The sequence below is a fragment of the Rattus norvegicus genome, chromosome 4, assembly GCF_036323735.1.
Source record: "Rattus norvegicus strain BN/NHsdMcwi chromosome 4, GRCr8, whole genome shotgun sequence".
NCBI classification, from domain to species: domain Eukaryota; kingdom Metazoa; phylum Chordata; class Mammalia; order Rodentia; family Muridae; genus Rattus; species Rattus norvegicus.
Window position 1 is genome coordinate 10,177,075 of NC_086022.1, and position 23,096 is coordinate 10,200,170.

At 43.9% G+C, this 23,096-nt stretch overlaps 1 protein-coding gene across 1 annotated transcript in view; it reads left to right on the forward strand.

The window, feature by feature from the left end:
• The window catches only part of Xrcc2 (X-ray repair cross complementing 2), a 79,960-nt gene that overhangs the window by 19,945 nt on the left and 36,919 nt on the right, over nucleotides 1-23,096 (forward strand). The gene's annotated exons all lie outside the window — the stretch shown is intronic.

A 23,096-nucleotide genomic window follows, 5' to 3' on the forward strand; every position in this document is an offset into this window, starting at 1 on the left:
TAGCTCAGTGGTAGAGCGCTTGCCTAGGAAGCACAGGCCCTGGGTTCGGTCCCCAGCTCCGGGAAAAAAAAAAAAAAAAAAAGGAAAAAAAATTGATCTTATTTATTAGGGGCTGGGGAGTCCTTAGGGCCATGGTCAGAATCTAGTTATAAACATGCATGTTTGGTCCAGACATTCCTTTTGGAAGATACAGAGCTGAGATAGCATGTCACCTGTTTGTGGAGGCAGGTGACATGTAGCCCAGGCTGGCTCTCACAGTAGCGACTTTACTCTTTCTCTTCCTTCTGTATATCTTGGTTTCAGCCCTCGCTCACACACATCGATTGCTAGGCAAGCTTTGGTGGAGGGAGAAAAATTATTCCAGAAGGCAAGGAAGGGTTGGTGCCTTGGTGTGCTGGGTACTGTGTGGCCCTGAGGGCCTGAGTACTTTCCCTAGAACCCACGTAAAAGACAGGCATGGTGGTACACACTTGCAACCCCAGCACTGGGAAGGTGGAGACAGGCTGAGCCTGGGACCCATGAGAAAGACCTGTCTCAAAACACAAGTGACAGCAGCCGAGGGATGATCTGAGGTTGACCTCTGACCTCTAATCACATGCTCATGTCCCTCCCTGCACAGATGTGCACGTAAATACTGGAGAAACCCTGAGGTGTTGAATGAGTAAAGCTGATGAAAAGCATGTTGTTACTAAGAAATTAATGATAAAACAGCTACTGTTATCCCAGAATACTCACTGACAGCCATTAATGCTATTAAGGCTTATGTTGCATATTTAAACTCTTGCCCATGTGTGTTTAGGGAGAAATGCATTTCCAGTAATAGCTGAATATGTACTATGGATTTATTTGGTTGATTGGTTGGTTTTGTCTTTTTTGAGACAGAGTCCTGGCCTTGTAGATCAGGCTGGCCTTAAACTCATAAAGATCCACCTGCCTCTACCTTCAAGTGTTAGGATTAAAGGTGTGGGCCACCATGCCCATGCCCAGAGAATATGTAGGGTTTTTTAATGGAACAGAGGGCCTTGTGCATGCTATGCAAATACTCGAGGACAGGATGTGCCACCGTGTCCAGCTTTGACAAACTACATAATTTTTGATAACCTCACTAAAACAGAGAGGGGGTAAAATTGGGACACAAAGTGTCAGAGAGCTGTGAAGCTAGTGGCTCACTGCATTCTGGGAGAGGGCAGTGTCTGATGTCCCTCTGATGAGTGTGGTCACTCCAATTTGGGAAAGTGCTATAACCTACAGTCTTCAAACCCTGAATTGTGGGGCCCCTAGAGGTCAAGGATAAACTGACACTGTTCTAGCTGGCATCTGCTGGCTGGGAGAGTCACAAATCTTGAGGATTATTATTTCTTTTCTTTTTAAAGTTTGGGACAGGCAGATGAAACAGGAGTGACAAAGCACTGCTGACATCTCAGGTGGTTTAGTTGTAGTTCTTAGCTCACCGACAGGAAATCTGACATCTCAGGTGGTTTAGTTGTAGTTCTTAGCTCACTGACAGGAAATGATAACTTGCCATGAAATTGAAGACAATTTCTAGAACTGATCAAACATATATACAAAAAAAACCTACAATAAAAACATTAAGAGTGAAATGTTGTTGGACATGTCCCTTTTAAAATTGCCTCAGTTTGATGCCAGGCATATTGGTGCACACCTTAAATCCAGCACTTGAGAGGCAGGAGCAGGTGGATCTCTGATTTTTAGGCAAGCCTGGTCTACATAGTAAATTCCAGGACAACCAGGGCTACGTAGAGAGAGCCTGTTTCAAAAACCAAAAGCAAATAAAATTGGCCCAATTTAATACTGTCCCTGAAGTCCAAATTAATCTCCTGAGTAGGAAACATAAGTTTTGTTGCTTTTTAAAAACATTTTTATTTTAAATTGTGTGTGTGTGTGTGTGTGTGTGGTGGTGGTGGTGGTGGTGGTGCCCATGTGAGTGTGGGTGCCTGCAGGGTCCAGAAGAAGTTGTCGGATCCCCTGCAACTGAGGTTGCATGTAGCTGGGACCTGCCTGATGTGGAAGCTGGGAACTGAACTCCAGTCCTTGACAAGAGTACCTACCCTGATTTTGTTATTTTAAAACAGAGCCTCATTATGTGGCTGAGACTGGCCCATGCTTGCTTAGAATTTATAGTTTCCCTGCATCAGTCTCCTGAGGACTGGGATTACAGGTGTGTGGTACCATACCCACTGAAAAGTAGACTTTTAACATGGCAGATACTCCCCATCAGCTGTGGGTTACTTGGAAATTGGTGCCTGTTTAATAATGTGAAATTCACCTTGTGCTGTGCACAGTGTGTGCTGACTTGAGTTTCCAGCTTGTCAAGGTCAGCCACAATAACTTGGGTCTACATGCACAGCCCAAATATCAGTCCTGTTGGAACAAATTCAGAGGGCAAGACCACAAAAACAGATTCTGACATCTGGGTTGATATGGTATGGACTAAACCATTTGGAAATAATGCCTCCAACATCCCACTGTGTCCAGAACTCGCTGTCAGATCGTCACCGGGCACAGCTAAGAGAAGAGACGGGTTGTTCAGTTAATCTTGAAAACGAGTAAAGGTGGTTTGGGGAAACAGTAGGGAAGAACAGTATGAGATGTGGGAGGGGCTAAGGGAAGGTGATGGTGGTGGATGTGGTCAAATCACATTGCATACGTGATTGGAAATTGCCACCATATGTGTATGCAGCTTGAATCCTGGAACCCTGACTGTGGATGGCCCGGGAATGAAGAAAGGACAGCTATTGTGAACAAAGCAAACTCAGCATCGTTCTTACTAGATGCAGCACAAGCGGCTGTATCTTGGGAGGGAGGGGCTAGTTGTCTTGGAAGGAGGTCATTCCCGAGGAAAGCGCTGTCATTTCTGCTCAACATGACCATTCTCATGTCAACAGTGCACATTCACTAAGGACTTTACTCCCTGCAGCAAATGTCATTAATTATGTGTAATTGGACTGGAGAGATGGCTCAGTGGTTAAGAGCTCTAGCTGCTCTTCCAGAGGACCCAGATTCAATTCCCAGCACCCACACAGCAGCTCTCAGCTGTCTGCAGCTCTAGTTCCAGGGGAATCCAACTCCCTCACACAAACAGTCATGCAAGCAAAACAAAGCACATAAAATAAAAATAATCACTAAAAGATTTATAAAAAATAATTATAATTAATATATATGCTAAAAATGCATTTTACAAGGCACAAGGTAGGGACAAATGGTCATTATTGGGCTGAGAGGTTTAGCTCAAAGAACAGTTGGTCTAGTGTATGTAATGTGTGTTCAACCTCATCTCTGAAGAAATAAGTCGTTACTTAAAGATTGTATGATTATGTACATGGAAACCCAAAATTACCTGTCCAGAGACGAATAGAATTGGAATTTAACAAACTTGCTAGCTAAAAGAGTGACATTGAATGTTTGTAATTGGTGAGGCTAGCGACATAGCTCGTGATTAAGAGCTTCAGCCGCTCTTGCCAGGTTTGACCCCAGCTCCCACATGGCAGCACACAACCATCTGTAACTCCAATTCCCAGGCCTCCTCTGGCCTCTGTGGGCACCAGACATGTATGTACACACATGTACATGCAGGCAAATACTCATACACAAAATAAAAATATTTTTAAAAAATAGGAAAATAAGGATCAATGTCATCAGTAATTAAAAATTACGAGTTCAGAATACAGCCCAGCAGTTAGAAAGCACTAACCATCAACCTGTTCCATCTCCAGGACCCACAGGGAGGAAGGAGAAAACCAGTTTTAGCAAGTTATCCTTGACTTCCACACATTCACTGTGGTGTGCTCACTGCCCCCTTCCCATACAAGATAAATAAAAAGCTAAGATCTATCAAGATCTCAGTAAGATGTCATCACATACACTGATGACAGGAATAAGGACCCCGATTGGTGGCTGGTGGCATGGAGAACCATGTGGTTCACCATTGGTTTACCCAATACCAAATGCTCATTCCCAAAACATACATACATTGTACATACCGAGCAGGCTTTATTTATTAGGAGTATGTATGTATGTACATACGTGTGTGGAACAACAATTGATGGAAAAAGAGGTCATGAATTTGAAAGAGCAAGGGGGAGTATACGGAGGGTTGGAAGGGCAAAGGGGAAATGGGGAAAAGATGTAATTATAATCTGAAAAAAATAGTTTCCTTTTTAAAGAAGGAAATACAGTTGGGCAGTAGGGGCATGTGCCTTTAATCCCAGCACTCAGAACGCAGGGGCTGGTGGATCTCTGAGCCCAAGGCCAGCCTGGTCTACAGAGCACGTTCCCGGATAGCCAGGGCTACACAGAGGAGAAACCTTGTCTCGAAAAACAACAAAAAGAATTTTTAATTTTAAAAAAGAAAATACTAGAAAAAATGTAACTTGGAATTTGTTAATATAAATTGATATTTGAACAAAACTTGGCAAGTTTTCCACAAAAGTTTTACCTTCTAGAAAGGTGTTTTCAAACATGAAAGCTATCTTTATTTGACACCAAAACCAATGATAACAAACCATAAGAGAACAAGGGGGTGGAGCTGCTGCCATGCCTGGTGAAAATAATGCTTTTTGAGACATATTTCCCCACATAAAGTTCATGCATCCGAAGTACACTAATCATGGTGTAGCACAGTGGTAGGGCACACTTAACGTGCACATGTCCCTGGGCTCAGTCGCTGTTGCCAACAAAGTAAGGATACTCTATGATGGCTTTAGTGTTCTAAGTTATACAGCGTTCATTTTAGAGTATTTTCTTTTAGAAAGTGTGTGTGTGTGTGTGTGTGTGTGTGTGTGTGTGTGTGTGTGTGTGTATTTGCATGTATGCAGTGCTCCCTGAGGCCAGAAGGGGGGCAGTCAGGTGCTCTCTAGAACTGAAGCTGCAGTGTGAAGCTTAGGTCCTCTGCAAGAGCAGCAGGGTGCTCGTAACCACTGAGCCACCCCGCTCCTAAAGAAACCCTCCACCTGCTAGCTGCCACCCCAAGCCCTTCTTTCCCCAGCTCCAGGTACCCACTCACTAATCCTACTGTCTGCTCTGTGCAACCTGAGTCATCTCCTGAGCCCTGGTGTCGTGTCTTGTCTTGTCTTGTCTTGTCTTTTGTCTTGTAGTCTAGGTTATCCTTGAGTCACTAGGATGACCTGGAACTTCTGATCCTCCTGCCTCACTTCCTGTGTGCAGGAATCACAAGTGTACACTACCACACACCCCTTTTTCCAGTATCAATCTAATCATTTAGGCTCATTGTTTTGCCTACCCGATTCCTACTAATGGACTCTTAATTTGTTTATATTTTCCCAAAGTCTCTACTTATGGCTTCGTGATAATCCAATTATATCTTTTAAATTTAAAACTGGGGCTCTTACTTAGCTAAAGGATGTTGGCAGCTTTGCGTTTTCAACACTAATCTCTACAATTAAAGGTTGTAAGACAAACAGGCCCACCATAAAGGTAGACTTTGGGAAGCATCCATGAATCTGAAGGGTTCAATTTGTGGACATTTCATTTGTATGAACCGGCAAATTTATATTTTTGCCTACTGTAACAAAACTTGTTATTTGTGATTGAAATTCTCCCTGAAGCGAGCGAGCCGCTTGCCCACACCTCTGTGACTGTTTCAAGATGACAGGACTGGTTCAGCTGTGGTGGGGACTGCTGTGCGTTTTGTGGAGCCAGCAAACCATTTAGCATTTGGGCTCTGACCTGAGTAGGATTATCTAAATTAAGGATACAGGCTAATGTTCTGCAGATCTCCAGTCTGATGCTTTATACCATATTTCATCTGACGTCTCAAATTGACACATATTAACCTATACATCTTCAAACCTTTTCAAAATTATACTTGATATGAGCTTGATAATAAACCACCTTACTGCAGTTCAGAAGCTGGCAAGTGTAATAAGTGTTTCCATGGAAACCTTAATGTAATATTCCCTTGCTTTCATTTAAATTTCAATTTTAATATTGCATTAACATTTTTCGCACTTAGTGGGTAGATATTTGAATTAATATCAAAGTGCCCACTCTAATATAAATAAAATATAAGAAATAAAAATGTGATTTTTCTTCTGAGGAACAAATGAACACGTAATCCAGGATGATGTAGAAATAACAGTACTTGAGTTTTAAATTGCTGGGTCCCATTCATTTATTTCAGAAATTCTTAAGGGACCACTGTGAAAGAGGAAGGAATGTTGGTGGATGGCTATGTAGTCTGTGTCTGTAACATCTGCAGTACAATTCCTAATCCCTCATGACTGTGCCCTGATTTATTTTTCTCCATTCTTCTGACTAGATGACCGCCGAAGTCTCCTGTCTTCTATAAGTTCTTATTAGTGTCACGTATGGATGGTAGAACTTATCTTACTTAGAACAGCGGTTATTATCAAGTGAGGCTCTATTTGAATCCATTGTACAAAAATCTAACATACCACAGATAAATTACAGTATACACAGTATGCCTGCTAAGGTTGTGATGCAGTATTGAAAATCCAAATAAGTAGGGTCGGGCAACAGGAGGCTCAGTGGGTAAAGCGCTTGCCCTGCAAGCAAAGGACCTGAGTTTGGTGCCCAGGACCCACTTAGAAGCTGGTGTACTTCTGTATCCCCAGCTGTGGAAGTAAGGGAGACAGGTAGGTCCTGTGGGCTTGCTGGCCAGCCTGTTTAGCCAAAATGGTGAGCTCAGGTTTAGTGAGAGACTTTGTCTCAAAAGTAAAGTGGAGGGGCTAGAGAGAGGGCTCAGTAGTTGTCCCTGCAGAGGAACAGAGTTCATCTCCTAGCATTCACATGGCAGCTCACGACCATCTCTAACCCCAGTTCCAGGGATCCAGAACCCTCTTCTGCTCTCCATGGACACTGCATTCATGTGACACACAGGCAAAACATTTGTACACATACATTTAATTGATTGATTGATGGAATATTGATTAAAATAAAGGGGAAAGTAATGTAGGAAGATACTCAGAGTTACCTGTGGCTTACACAAACTTAACCTCTAAGACTGTAAGCCAGCCTCAGTAAATGTTGTCCTTTGTGAGTTGCTGTGGTCGCGGCGTTTCTTCACAGCAACAGAAGACTGACTAAGGTGCATGTGTGAATTTGTGAGCAGTGGAGGGTACGGTTGGAATGAACACTTGGGTATCAGTAGTCTGCACTTCTTGAGTTGGACACTGTGATGGCTGCCTGTGATCCCAGCATGTGGGAGGCTAAGGCAGGAGGATTTCCTTGAGTTGGGGGCCAGCCTGAATTACAGAGTACCAGCCAACCAGGTCTGGTATCAAGACCCTTTGATTCTTGCTGATGCAATACAATGAGTATCATAAAATCCCATGTGTAAAACAGAAACTGAGTTAAGATTGTGATTTCTTACTTCTCCCTGTCTTAGTTAGGGTTTCCATTGTTGTGAAGAGACACCATCACCAAGGCAACTCTTATAAAGCACAACATTTAATTGGGGCTGGCTTATAGGTTCAGAGCAATCCATTAGCATCGTGGCAGGAAGTACTGTTCAGGCAGGCGTGGCGCTAGAGGAGCTGAGAGTTCTGCATCTTGTTCCAAAGGCAAACAGGAGAAGACTGTCTTCCAGGCAGCGAGGTAGAAAGAAGCTCTCTCAAAGCCCGCCTCCATAGTGATACACTTCCTCCAACAAGGCCACACCTCCTCATAGTGCCACTTTCCAGGCCAAGCATATTCCAACTGTAGGGGTGGTTCTGGTGCCCAATTGATTCTTGACCTGTCAGTAAAGAAGCCATGGCCCAATGGCTGGGCAGAAGGAATAGGCGAGACTTCTAGGTCTCTGGAGACAAGGGGACAGATGGCAAGGAAAGGAGTGGGGAGCTCCTCATGCTTCTGATGGAGAAAAATTGACCAGCTGTGTGAGATCTTGAAATGGAGTGACAATGTAGGCTGCTTCTACAAGCAGGTGGTCAGGGGTGTTTAGCAAGAGCTGAGGTAACTGAGCAACTAAAATTAGGGCAGGCGAGAGGCCCAGAGCTAAGAGTATTGATAAGGCCACACTAGTCACTGGAGTTTAATAAGGCATGTGTGTGTGTGCGTGCGTGTGTGCGTGCGTGTGTGTCTGTGCCCCTGTGCACCTGGAAGCCAGGAGGCACCATTGTCCTTCTCTACCACTCCCCACCTGCGTTTTGAGCACGGTCTCCCAGAATCTTTCTGTGCCAGGCAGGGAGTCAGCGGCCCCAGCGGCCCTCCTGGCTCTCCTCTTCGGAGCTGCAGTTATAGCTGTGGGGAGACCAGGCTTGCGATGTGGTTGCTAGGACCCACACTGCAGGCGTATGGTTACGAAGCAAGCACCACAGAGCCATCCCTCCACCCCCCCATACTAACATTTTAGAATGAAATATGCCCTGCAAGCCTACCTTTCAGAAGTGGAAAAGGTGATGGCCAGTCAGGAGGAGGAACAAATGAGGAACTGTCTGATGGGTGTACATTCCAGCCTCACAAGATAAAATGACTCTTCAGTTGTCTGCACAATGATGTATGTACTTACCACATTTAGTAAGATTAACACAATAAACATATGTGTATATTGCCACATTAAAAATTTCAAAGTAGGGGTTGGGGATTTAGCTCAGTGGTAGAGCGCTTGCTTAGCAAGCGCAAGGCCCTGGGTTCGGTCCCCAGCTCCGAAAAAAAGAAAGGAAAAAAAAATTTTTTCAAAGTAAATTTTAAAAGTGTAACTTGTGTTTAACCAGTCAGAATTTTATATTAGTTCTAGTTTTCATTTCTATTCTTACCCATGAAATTTTAATCTAATCTATTATACTACTTCTTTGATCATATTTTATTAGCTTTTGTCAAATTACATATTTGTAACAAATGTGTGCATATAAGTTTAAGTCTGAAACAGGTATTTAATAATTAATGTAAAAAGCTCTGCGGTTCAGTGGGGGTGGGGGTGGGGTTGTTGGTAGAGTGTCTGTCTAGCATGCATGAAGCCTTGGGTTCTAGTCTTACAGAAGCTTATGTCACACTCGTGTAATCCCAGGAAACTGGAGGTAGGTCACAGGGACATAAGGAGTTCAGTGTCATCCTGGCTCCATAACAAGTTTAGGTCCAACGTAGGTTCCATGAAACCCTGTCTCAAATACAAGAAATGTTAGGCTTACATCGCTACTGTTGAGAGCAACCAAAATATTTAAGTTCTTGATGAACCAAATATGCTGGTTGGTTTGATTGCTAACTTGGTATGATTTGGAATCCTAGAATTTGGAAGAGTTTAGAATCACCTCAGAGCTATACCTTGGATATATCTATCAGGATGTTTCCAGAGAGAGGGGTGAACTCCCCCGCCCCATATGGGTAGCACATGGACTGATATGCCATACTGTATTTATTTAGAAGGGGGGGTGGTCTTCAGAAGCGCTGACACACCTGAGAGCACAGATCCTGTGGGGAGAGAGCTGGATTCTCAGAAGTGTAGACGATGCTGGTGAGAACAGGTGAGATCATCACTTCTGCTCACATTCCTGACCCAAGAGGAACCTTCCTGGAGCCCTCTAGACACAGGAACCGAGGAGCAGTCTGAGACAGTTCCTTCCAGTTTTTGCCTGCACCCAGAGCTGACTCTGTTACACAGCTCTCTGTACCCAGATAATGCTGGGAGAAAGCAGGTCTCCAGGAGTGCTGACACACAGGCTTACAGGAGGGTCAAGCCACTGTCAGAGACAGCAAGACCAGCTAACACTGGAGAGAAGCAGATGGTGAGAGGCAAGGGCAAGAATCTAAGCAACAGAAACGAAGGCCACTTGGCATCATCAGATCCCAATTCCCCCACCACATCAAGCCCAGGATACCCCAACACACCAGAAAAACAAGATTCTGATTTAAAAATCACATTTCATGGTGAAGTTAGAGGACTTTAAGACAGACATAAATAACTCCCTTAAAGAAATACAACACAGGTAAACAGGTAGAAGTTCCTAAAAAGGAAAAACAAAAATTCCTTAAAGAATTACAGGAAAACACAACCAAACAGGTGCAGGAATTAAACAAGACCATCCAGCATCTAAAAATGGAATAGAAACAATAAAGAAATCACAAAGGGAGACAACCCTGGAGATAGGAAACCTAGGAAAGAGATCAGGAGTAATAGACACAAGCGTTACCAACAGAATACAAGAAATAGAAGGGGCAGAAGATACCATAGAAAATATTGACACAACCATTAAAGAAAATACAAAATGCAAAAAGCTTCTAACACAAAACATCCAGGAAATTCAGGACACAATGAGAAGATCAGACCTAAGGATAATAGGTATAGAGGAAAGCGAAGATTCCCAACCTAAAGGGCCAGTAAATATCTTCGACAAAATTATAGAAGAAAACTTCCCAAACCTAAAGAAAGAGATGCCCATAAACATACAAGAAGTCTACAGAACTCCAAATAGATTGGACCAGAAAAGAAATTCCTTCCACAACATAATAGTCAAAACAGAAAATGCACAAAACAAAGAATATTAAAAGCAGGAAAAAGGTCAAGTAACATATAAAGGCAGACCTATTAGAATTACACCAGACTTCTCAACAGAGACTATGAAAGCTAGACGATCCTGGGTAGGTGTCATACTGACACTAAGAACACAAACGCCAGCCCAGTCTTCTATATCCAGCAAAACTCTCAATTAACATACATGGAGAAACCAAGATATTCCATGACAAAACCAATTTACACAATATCTTTTTAGAAATGCAGCCCTATAAAGGATAATACATGGAAAACTCCAACACAAGGAGAGAAAGTACACCCTAGAAAAAGCAAGAAAGTAATCTCCTTGCAGCAGAACCAAAATAAGAGAGCTACACAAACATAATTCCTCCTCTAACAACAAAAATAACAGAAAACAACAATCGTTGGTCCCTAATATCTCTCGACATCAATGGGCTCTATTCCCTAATAAATGAATAGACATAGACTAACAGACTGGATAGGTAAAGAGGACCCAGCATTTTGCTGCATACAGGAGACACAACTCAGTGACAAAGCCAGAAACTACCTCAGAGTAAAATACTGGAAAACAATTTTCCAAGCAAATGGTCCCAAGAAACAAGCTGGAGTAGCCATTCTAATATCGAATAAAGTTGACTTTCAACCAAAAGTCATCAAAAAAGATAAGGAAGGACACTTCATATTCATCAAAAAAAAAAAAATCCACGAAGATGAACTCTCAATCCTTAATATCTATGCTCCAAATGCAAGGGCAGCTACATTCATAAACAAAACCTTACTAAAGCTCAAAGCACACAGTGCACCTCACACAATAATAGTGGAGACTTCAACACCCCACTCTCATCAATGGACAGATCATGGAAACAGAAATTAAACAGAGACACAGTGAAAGAAACAGAAGTTAGGAACCTAATGGATTTAACCGATATCTATAGAACATTTCATCCTGAAACAAAAGAATATATACCTTCTTCTCAGCACCTCATGGTATTGTCTCCAAAACTGACCATATAATTGGTCACAAAACAGGCCTCAACCAAAACAAGACTGAAATAATCCCATGCATCCTATCAGATCACCACAGACTAAGGCTTGTCTTCAATAACAACAAAAACAATAGAAAGCCCACATATACATGGAAGTTGAACAACGCTTTACTCATTGTTAACCTGGTCAAGGAAGAAATTTAGAAAGAAATTAAAGACATTTAGAATTTACTGAAAATGAAGGCACAACATACCCAAACTTAAAGGACACAATGAAAGCTGTGCTAAGAGGAAAACTCATAGCTCTGAGTGCATCCAAACAGAAACAGGAAAGAGCACATGTCAGCAGCTTGACAGCACAAATAAAAGCTCTAGAGCAAAAAGAAGCAAATACACCCAGGAGGAGTAGAAGGCAGGAAATAATCAAATTCAGAGCTGAAATCAACCAAGTAGAAACAAAAAGGACCATAGAAAGAATCAACAGAACCAAAAGTTGGTTCTTTGAGAAAATCAACAAGATAGATAAGCCAGACTAACCAGAGGGCACAGAGAGTGTATCCAAATTAACAAAATCAGAAATGAAAAGGGAGACATAACAGAAAATGAGGAAATTCAACAAATCATCAAATCCTACTACAGAAGCGCAACAAAACTGGAAAATCAGGATCAGATAAACCATCTAAACAGTCCCATAACTCCTAAAGAAATAGAAGCAGTCATTAAAAGTCTCCCAACCAAAAACACCCAGGACCAAATGGGTTTAGTGCAGAATTCTTTCAGACTTTCATAGAAGGCCTAATACTAATACTGTCCAAACTATTCCACAAAATAGAAACATAAAGAACACACTTATGCTTATACCTAAACCACACGAAGATCCAACAAAGAAAGAGAACTTCAGACCAATTTCTCTTATGAATATCAATGCAAAAATACCCAAAAATTCTCACAAACCGAATCCAAGAACACATCAAAGTAGTTATCCATCATGATCAAGTAGGCTTCATCCCAGGAATGCAGGGATGGTTAAATATACATAAATCCATCAATGTAATCCACTATATAAACAAATGCAAAGAAAAAAGGACCACATGATCATCTCATTAGATGCTGAGAAAGAATTTGACAAAATTCAACACCCATTCAAGTTAAAAGTCTTGGAAAGGTCAGGAACTCAAGGCCCATATATCAACATGGTAAAAGCAATACACAGCGAATCAGTAGCCAACATCAAACTAAATGGAGAAAAATTTGAAGCAATCCCACTAAAATCAGGGACTAGACAAGGCTGCCCACTCACTCCCTACTTATTCAATATAGTACTCGAAGTCCTAGCTAGAACAATCAGACAACAAAAGGAGGTCAAAGGGATACAGATTGGAAAGGAAGAAGTCAAAATATCACTATTTGCAGATGCTATATATTTAAGTGACCCCAAAAGTTCCACCAGAGAACCCCTAAACCTAATAAACAACTTCAGCAAAGTGGTTGGGTATAAAATTAACTCAAACAAATCAGTAGCCTTCCTCTACTCAAAGGATAAACAGGCTGAGAAAGGAATTAGGGAAATGACATCCTTTTCAATCGTCCCAAATAATATAAAATATCTTGGTGTGACTTTAACCAAGCAAGTGAAAGATCTGTATGACAAGAACTTCAAGTCTCTGAAGAAAGAAATTGAAGAGGATCTCAGAGATGGGAAGACCTCCCATTCTCATGGATTGGCAGGATTAATATTGTAAAAATGGCCATCTTGCCAAAAGCAATCCACAGATTCAATTCAATCCCCATCAAAATTCCGACTCAATTCTTCATAGAGTTAGAGCAATTTGCAAATCCATTTGGAATAACAAAGAACCCAGGATATTGAAAACTATCTCAATAAGAAAAGAACTTCTGGGGGGAATCACCATCCCTGGCCTCAAACTTTATTACAGAGCAATAGTGATAAAACCTGTATGGTATTGGTACAGAGGCAGACAGGTCAATGAATGGAATAGAATTGAAGACCCATAAATGAACCCACACACCTATGGTCACTTGATTTTGTTTGACAAATGAGCTAAAACCATCCAGTGAAAAAAAAGATAGCATTTTCAACAAATGGTGCTGGTTCAACTGGAGGTCAACATGTAGAAGAATGCAAATCGGTCTATTCTTATCATCTCCCTGTACAAAGCTCAAGTCCAAGTGAATCAAGGACCTCCACATAAAACCAGACACACTCAAACTATAGAAGAAATAGTGGGGAAGAATCTCAAACACATGGGCACTGGAGAAAATTTCCTATACAGAACACCAATGGCTTATGCTGTAAGATTAAGAATTAACAAAAGGGACCTCATAAAATTGCAAAGTTTCTGTAAGGCAAGGGACACTATCAATAGGACAAAATGTCAAGCAACAGATTAGGAAAAAATCTTTACCAGTCCTAAAGCACCTAAAGAAATGTTCAGCATTCTTAGTCATCAGGGAAATGCAAATCAAAAGAACCCTGAGATTCCACCTCACACCAGTCAGAACAACTAAGATCAAAAACTCAGGGTACAGCAGATGCTGTCATGGATATGGAGAAAGAGCAACACTCCTCTATTGTTGGTGGAATTGCAAGCTGCTATAACCACTCTGGAAATCAGTCTGGAGGTTCCTCAGAAAATTGGGCATTGCACTACCTGAGGACCCAGCTATACCTCTCTTGGGCATATACCCAAAAGATGCCCCAACATATAAAAAAGACACATGCTCCACTATGTTCATAACAGCCTTATTTATAATAGCCAGAAGCTGGAAAGAACCCAGATGCCCCTCAACAGAGTAATGAATACAGAAAATGTGGTACATCTACACAATGGAGTACTTCTCAGCTATTAAAAACAATGGCTGTTGCTGTAGAATTAAAATAAATGACTTTCTTTTATCCCACACTAGATCCGGCACCACAGTGCCCCAAGGTATCTGGTAGATAATCTTCATCTCAGTCAGCAAAGCATCTTACCTGCTTTGCTCCATCCCATATCACACTGCCAATGGCTAGTCTCTGAGCCTGGCAACAATCTCTCTACCCATCCAATCCCCAAGGCAGGTTGCCACCATGCCAGACATATACATTCCAATTCCATGACAGCCTGGTATCTCCAGCCACTACATACTCTCTTGAATTCAATTAAATCACCACATGAAAGAACACACAAGGGGTTGGGGATTTAGCTCAGTGGTAGAGTGCTTGCCTAGCAAGGGTAAGGCCCTGGGTTCGGTCCCCAGCTCCGAAAAAATGAAAAAAGAAAAAACAAAAACAAAAACAAAAACAAGAACACACAACACAATAACCTCTGATCTAATTGATAACATAAAATTGCCCACCTAGACATAGAAAGCCCTGTACACATCCATCCCTTAAGAATACTCATAACAACCTGTAAATGTGCTGAGAGGAACCTTAACATCCGCCTCCATGTTCTCTCGGCTGCTTCTCCTCTCCTCTCCAGTCTCTTCCTCCTCTCTAAAACTTCTCCCACCCATTCTTCCTTCTCGTCCAATGACGGGCCTCATTCTATCTTGTACTTGTCTACATCTGTATAATGATGTCATCCTACAAATGACTTCCTGAAATCATCTTATAAATGACATCCATAGGCAAATGGATGGAACTAGAAAATATCATCGTGAGGTAATCCAATCATAAAGGAACACACATTGTATGCACTCACTGATAAGTGGATATTAGCCCAAAAACTCGGAATATCCAAAATACAATCCACAGAACACATGAAGCTCAAGAAGACGGGTGACCAAAATGCAGATGCTTCAGTCCTTCTTAGAAGGGGGAACAAAAATAGTCATAGGAGTAGATATGGAGACAAAGTTTGGAGCAGAGACTGAAGAAAAGGCTACCCAGAGACTAACCCAACTAGGGATCCAGCCCATATATATATACAGCCACCAAACCCAGACAATATTGCAGATGCCAAGAAGTGTATGCTGACAGGAGCCTGATATAGTTGTCTCTTGAGAGGCTTTGATAGAGGCGAATGCTCACAGCCAACCATTGAACTGAGAATGGGGTTCACACTGGAGGAGTTAGAGAAAGGATTGAAGGAGCTGAAGGGGTTTGCAACCCCATAGGAATAACAATACCAACCAACCAGAGCTCCCAGGGACTAAACCACCATCCAGAGAGTACACATGGACAGACCTATGGCTCTAGCTGCGTATGTAGCAGAGGATGGCCTTGTTAGGCATCAATGGGAGAAGTCTTTGGTCCTGCCAAGGCTTGACGCCCCCAGTGTAGGGGAATGCAAGGGCAGGGAGGCCAGAAGGGGTGGATGGATAGGTTGGGGAAAGGGGATAACATTTGAAATATAAATTTTTAAAAATGCAATAAAAGGGGTTGAGGGGAGAAATAGCTTGGTGGCAAAACCAAAAACAGGAAGAGGCCTGGGTACAGAAGCATCCATTTCTTCCCAGCCCCTGACTGACTCAATCCGTAAGTCCAAATAAAACTCTCTTCCTGTGCTGTTTTGGGGGTGGGGGGTAATTTGGTCACAGAGGTGAGAAAGTAAGGCCTACACATTGGGCAGAGAAATGAGGGCACTGGTGTGGTGTGACTGCCTGAATGTGGTCTCTAGAGCTGGTTTTCAGGGCCATTTTGAAAGATTCTTACCACGGGCTGGGAAATAGAGTCCTATCTGTGTAGCTTAACAGGCTGTTCTGCTGAGGATGCCTAGAGGAACGAAGACAGTGAATTCCCTGCTCGGGAGGCAGCGGAGGAGAATGTAAGCCCCACTAGGAACTGGACTACAGACCGTAGGTGTTGCCATGCGTACTGGGGTAAGGCCACATTCAGAAGGAAGGGATCAATGTGTTTGGTGCAGGAATCCCAAGACAGCAAGGTAAGGAAGCTGTAGTGCTCCTGCTTTACCTTCCGGGTCTACAAAGAGCAGCAGGTGGAAGGAAGACAGGGGAAGCCTGCAGTGCAGTACGGCAGAAAAGGAGAGTGGCAGAGGCAGAGGCAAGCCAGCACTGGAACCATAGGAGAGTCCCCAAACTATGACCCCATGGCCCCATGACCCCACTTATAAAAATTCACCTTCATCCAAACAGGGAGGGAGGGGGAGATCCAGCTACAAATACCGCTGCAGGAGTTCCCTGCTTGAAGGCATCTACTTCTGGATGTGTCCCCAGGTTCAGCCACCAAAGCACACAAAGGCCTTTCTAACCATGGTGGATGGGAGTTAGAACACATCTGAAGCTGGCAACAAGACCCGGTAGCCTCGTCCCCACAGTGCTGGTTTTGCGGGTTAATGGAGGCATGGAGGCTTGTACCAAACTTCTAGAAAGCCTTCGAGGCTCGGCCAGATATGCTGGGGCTGCTGTGCCTTCTCCTGCTGAAGTGGTTGCACCTAGATGAGCGTGCTCATGGGAGCTGTCCAACTTCTCTCTTGTACCTCTACTTCCCATTCCACACATTGCTCATGGAAGTGTCTTGTGTTGTTTTCCCAGATGACACAGGTCAGGACAATTCCTATGTAGACATTTTTTCATACAACTATGTTTAACTCCTTAGATTAAATTCCCAGAACTGTCGCTGCTGCTTAAGCTCATATTAGCCAGGCACAGTGTCACATGCCTGTGATCACAACACTTGGGACAGGTAAGAAGGTGACACAAATCCCAGTCTTGACTGGGCTACACGCAAGACCCTGGCTTAAATGAACAAAGACCATGTTTTTCCAACTTGTAAATAAGCATATACTATATTCCGACAATGTATGTTAACTGCATCCATTTTACAAAGCAAAGAAAAATGTAAATGATTTAACTCTATCCTTACCTCTTCTTTCAGGTTTTCTTAAGCATTATAAAGGTAAACGTTTGGGGAGTGTTGGAGACAGGGCACTGTGCTCTCAGACACCCAAGTCCTCAGCACCCACACAGATAGCCCACAACTGCCTGGTGCTCCAGCCCTAGGGGTTTTGATGCCTCTGCCCTCCACAGGCACCCCCACACATGCACACCAACCCACACACAGCCTCATAATTAAAAATAACTCTTTTAGACTCATTAAAAACAATTATTTCACTAGCTGTTTCCAGAATTTCCCATAAGAGGACAAAACAATGGGTCAAGTCCATTTGTGTCATATTCTATCAGGACATTAGCTGTTTGGTGTAGGAATGCTCACTTCTGTGCTAATTTACTTAATGTTGCAGGGAACTTTGTACTAGCCTGGAATTAATGTCAGTATTAAATATGGAGACAGACTGAAAATACACACGGGGACACACACACACACACACACACACACACACCACATATGATAATAAGTAATTTCCAAAATATTATATGGCTTGAAAGAAAATGGCCCCTATAAACTTGTAGTGAGTGGCATTATTAGGAGGTATGACCTTGTTGAAGTGGGTGTGGCCTTATGGAGGAAGTGTGTCCTTTGAGGTGAACTTTGAGGTCTCAGATCTCAAGCCAGTCCCAGTGTCTAGTTCCTCCCTTCCTGATATTTGCAGATCAGGATATAGAGCTCTCAGCTCCATCTCCAGCACCATGCTGCCTAGACGCTGCCATGCTTCTCACCACGATGATACTGGACTGAACCTCTGAAACTGTAAGCCAGCCACAATTAAGTGTTGTCCTCTATAAGAGTTACCTTGGTCATGGTGTCTCTTCACAGCAATAAAACCCTGACTAAGTCAAGGCTGGTGATGTGGCCGAGTTGGTAGAATTCATACCTCGCTTGCCCCAGGCCTTGCGTTCGATCTCCAACACAGCATGAAGCAAGCACAACAGTACACACCTGCAGCCCTCCACTCGGAGGTGGAAGCAAGAGGAGTAAAAATCAGGCCAATCTGAGGTATGTGAGTCCCTGCCTTAAGTAAAAAAATAAAAAACAAACAAACAAATGAAGCACCTCAGTCTGCTACATCGTATAATTTAGAATACATTTTTCTACCTAAATGGAATCATTTTGATAAAAATATCTGACGTCAGTCCTTCATCTATTCGCAGTCCTTCTCTCTTTTTTTTTTTTTTTTTTTTTTTGGTTCTTTTTTTCGGAGCTGGGGACCGAACCCAGGGCCTTGCGCTTCCTAGGCAAGCGCTCTACCACTGAGCTAAATCCCCAGCCCTTGCAGTCCTTCTCTTACGGGCATTTTCTAGTCAAGCCTATACACAGACCTTAGACTCCACTGGCATGTCCCTCTCTCCCAAGAGCTGCTGCTGGCTTCCCTAACCCAAACCTGAGCCAGTCATCTTTCCTGTGTCCCCATGTGAACTGTTGGCTTTGCATGCATGTTTTCTTGTATTAAATGTCAGGCCTGCAAGGTGGTTGAACAGCCAACTCTGATTCCCCGAGTCTGATCCTCATCCAACTCCCTCAGGGTGCCCTCTGACCACCATACATATATGGTGGTCTCACACACACACACACACACACTAAATGTATAATATAAAAAAAATCTTTAAATATGTTCACAGGTTGGAGAGGGAGAGTTGGCTTAGTGTTTACTAGTCCTTGCTCTTGCAAAGGACCTGGATTCAATTCCTAAAACCACAGATGGTCTGTAGCCTGTAACTCTAGTTCTAGGGATCCAAAACTCTCTGTGGCCTCTGGGCACTGCATTCATATGATGACAGACACACATGCAGGCAAAACACTCATACACATAAAATTGAAAACAAATAATTAGCTGGGCATGGTGACACATGCTTTTAATCCCAACACTCAGGAGGCCGAGGAAGCCAGATCCCTATGAGTTTGAGGGCAGCCATGGTCTATATAGGGCGTTCCAAGACAGCCAAGGCTTCATAATGAGGCCCTGTCTCAAACAAATAGGAAAAAACCTACAAAATTATTCCTTTACCCTCATTTGGACTTTTGCTTCCCAGTCAGTGTGCTGTTAAGAGGCACATGACATTGCTACTATTACAACTGTGCCTAAGCTAGCTGTCCCCAAATCTCTACTTCTGTATTTTTCCTCTTTCACTAGTGACCATTTCTTCTGTTGGCAGCCTAGACAAGTATGGGGCAGAGAACTAAGCTTGATAGTTGTAGATAACCTGTCTGCCAGCACCGTTTCCTAGGCCCTCCCTCTGTGGGAAGAGCATTCCCCAGCGAGCACAGTGAACCAGGACTCCATGGGGAATGGTCATTTTCAACTAGCATTCTTCCTGGCCAGAGCAGCAAGGGAAGATCCCAAGGGTGAGGGAATGAAGCTAATCCACTAGCATCTCGCCAGGTAAGCAGAGAGAGCTCCTATGCTGTCATCATCCTAGCATCCAACATGATGGCTTTCTCTACATGGGGGCTCATACCTGAGTAGAACAGTGACAGACCTCGACCTCAGACCCAAATCCCAGACACCCGAAGCTTCAGAAGAAAACATTTCTTTAAGGGAACTCCCATGAGCGCTACCTTGAGGGAGAGGATCTCCCTCAGGACCGACATTGATTCTGTGATTTTATTTAACTTGGTGCTGAGTCCCGCCCCGCACTTGAGAGATGGAAACATGAGGACCTGGTACTCGGGGCCGTGCTCAGGCACATAGCCAGTTTAAGGCCAGCCTCCGCCACTTGAGACCCTACTCAGTAATCCGAGTTTATAAATGTCCTGGTCAAATCCTGCATGTCCTTCGAGGCCTCTCCGGTCCTCTGTGGCCAGAGCTAAGTGCTGCAGACTCGTGACTCCATTTGAGACTCGTGTGCTCTCTTGGCTAACCTCCCATTAGTCCCCATAGGACTGGGTTCCAATCCTATTCTTCTATGGCTTCCACTGAGTTTGCTGCTTTACTGCATAGGAGGTACCCAGTAATCAATGGCTGTTGGTTGGAGAACCGGAGGCAGGTTGTTCCTGGCCAGTGAAGGTAGAAAAAAACAACTATAGTGTGGGTGGGAATGGTTGAATTTCCTGGCCAGTGATACCATTCGCTTGTCCTCCGAGTGGGTCCTCCAAGCCGCGGTTTCATCTGTCCACACCCATTATTATTGTTCTCCTGATGCTTGACATTATGTTCAACTTTGTAGCTGGATTCGTTTAGCAGAGCGCTTCTGGAACTATTCCTAAATGCTCAATGTGCTATTTAAATTGGACGCCTCTAATGAAGAGCAGGGTGTGCGGAGGGAGAGCAAACCTGGGTTCGAATGAGAACATGCATTTTACATTTGGGTGAGTGAGAGGCTTATTAAAGCAACATGTCCTATTCTTCATGCTAAAATCTAATAAGGTCTATTAAATTAAAGTATTAGGGGCCAGGGCTGTGACTCAGTGCTGGAGCCCTTGCCTGGTGTGCTGGGGGCCTGGGTTCCATCCTCGCACTCAGGGGAAGCTGGCATGGTGGGCATGGCAACACATCACGTAACTTCAGCACTGAGGAACAAGTCCAACACAGTATCTGGGACCATTTCCTCCCTGCAGAGCAGCTCGTCTCCCAGTCACAGAGAGTAAGGGTGAAACACACATCTCTGTATGCATAGCACGTGTGTTGTAAATGGCCCTTGACTGAGTTGTTAGAGTCGGCTGTGAGCTAACATGGGCTGCAAGGGACTGCTTTGTCCTACCATGAATCCTGGTCCCAGTACTCCTTAGGACAAAGGACTCTCGGGCCCTTGGGAGACAGCTCTTGAGACTCTGCAGCAGTACCACTGAGCTCTCACAGATGAGCAGGAGTCCCTGCTCACATGTACATGACTTAGGTTCACACCCAGGACCCGGGACTCTGCCTTCCTGCCAGGCTTCTGCATGGTGCTCTGGAATTAGTCTGATGGCCCCAGACTCTGAGGCTGCTCTGTGATCTATGCTAGCGATGCCTCTGTTTCTTTCTATGTTAGCCCACAGGGCTGCTGTGCCTTCTCCGGCCTGTGGAGCCCTGTTATTTTACTACAAAATAGGACTCAGCCACTGACCCTTAGAATAATCAAGTATTTGTGATGGATAAGCAGATAACTATTAGGAAAGGGATTCTTGGATTCTCTGCAGAAACAAATTCACCTCATTTGAAATGAGTCAAACTAGTGGCGGTAGACTCTGCTGAAGAGTCAAAGCAACACTGCTCTTGCAGAGGACCCAAGGTTGGCTCCTCGTACTCATGGAAGGCTCATGACCACCTGTAACTCCAGTTCCAGGAGCCCCAGTGCCCTCTTCTGGCCTCCACCAGCACCCGCACACATGCACACATGCACACATGCACATCCATAATTAAAAATAAAGGGGTTGGGGATTTAGCTCAGTGGTAGAGCGCTTGCCTAGGAAGCGCAAGGCCCTGGGTTCGGTCCCCAGCTCCGAAAAAAAGAACCAAAAAAAAAAAAAGAAAAAGAAAAGAGCAACTAGTTGAACATCACTTCACAGGCAAGGATCCCCAGGAGCTACAGAAGACCTCACTGCATTTCTACAGCAAGAAACACTCTCCTGTCTTAAGTTTGCAGACGTGAGGGTAATTCAGATCCTACGTGTGAAAGCTAAACCTGAGTGCACGATGTCACGCAGAGCATGTGGCCACGAGGAGTAGACGGTGTTCTCTCAGGTACCGAAAACCCACAGTACAAGGCGAGGCATTCCAGAGACAGAGGCGGGCAGATCTCTGAGCCTGAGGCAAGCCTGCTCCAAGAGTTAGTTCCAAGCCAATATGCACTACATGGCAAGACCCTGTCTCAATAAAGAAAACACAGATTGACCCCAGGAAGGGCAGGGAAGACCAGCACAGGGGCCTCTGTCTACGCCTGTGGGGCGTGTGCAGTGTGTGATGTCACATACAGACACCCGGAAGTAACCCTTCACCTATGCTTCATTAGGAAGCCCAGTTTACTCACTGGGTGGGGGGACCTGGGAAGGCATTTTTGTAACACTTGGCTTCAGTAAAACATAGAGGAATCCTGTACCAGGATTTAAATTTTTGAATTTTGAAGTTGCCCTCCAGGAAGAATGGAGTCCTCTAGGCATATCCAGGACCTCTCACCTCTCCCTCTCTCCGTCTCTCTGCCTCTCTCTAACTGTCCTGTCTCTCTATCTGTCACTCTCTGTGTGTGTGTGTGTGTGTGTGTGTGTGTGTGTGTGTGTGTGTGTTTTCCCTAATTGAAAAGCAGGGTCTCTCATTTGGGTTCACTATTTTGTCTGGCTGCCTGGCCAGAGGTCCGTCCTCCTATCTCTGCCTCGGTGCTGGAATCATAATCACACACTCCCGTGCCAGCTTTTAATATGCGTTCTAGGATCTGAATTCAGGTCCTCTACATCTTTGGCTCCAACCAATTTTTTCTACAAGGTATCACACTGTAGTCCAGGCTGGCCTGAAACTTACTTCATGGCCCAGTCTTGCCTTAAATTTGTGGCAACCATCCTGCCTCAGCCTCTCAAGAATCTGTGCATGTGTGTACATTGTGTGTATGTGCGTATATGTATGTAAATGGTGTGTGTATGTGTGCATACATGGTGAGAGAGGAGCATGTGTACATGGTGTGTGTGTGTGTGTGTGTGTGTGTGTGTGTGTTCATTCCTGTGTGAATGTGGTGATATATATGCCATAGCACTTGTGTGCAGATCCAAGGACAACTTCCCATCTTGTTTAAGACAGGTTGTTTTCTGGCTGGTCTTGGATCTTTAGAGGACTCTCCTTCTCCAGCCTCCCATCTCCCCACCGCAGCAC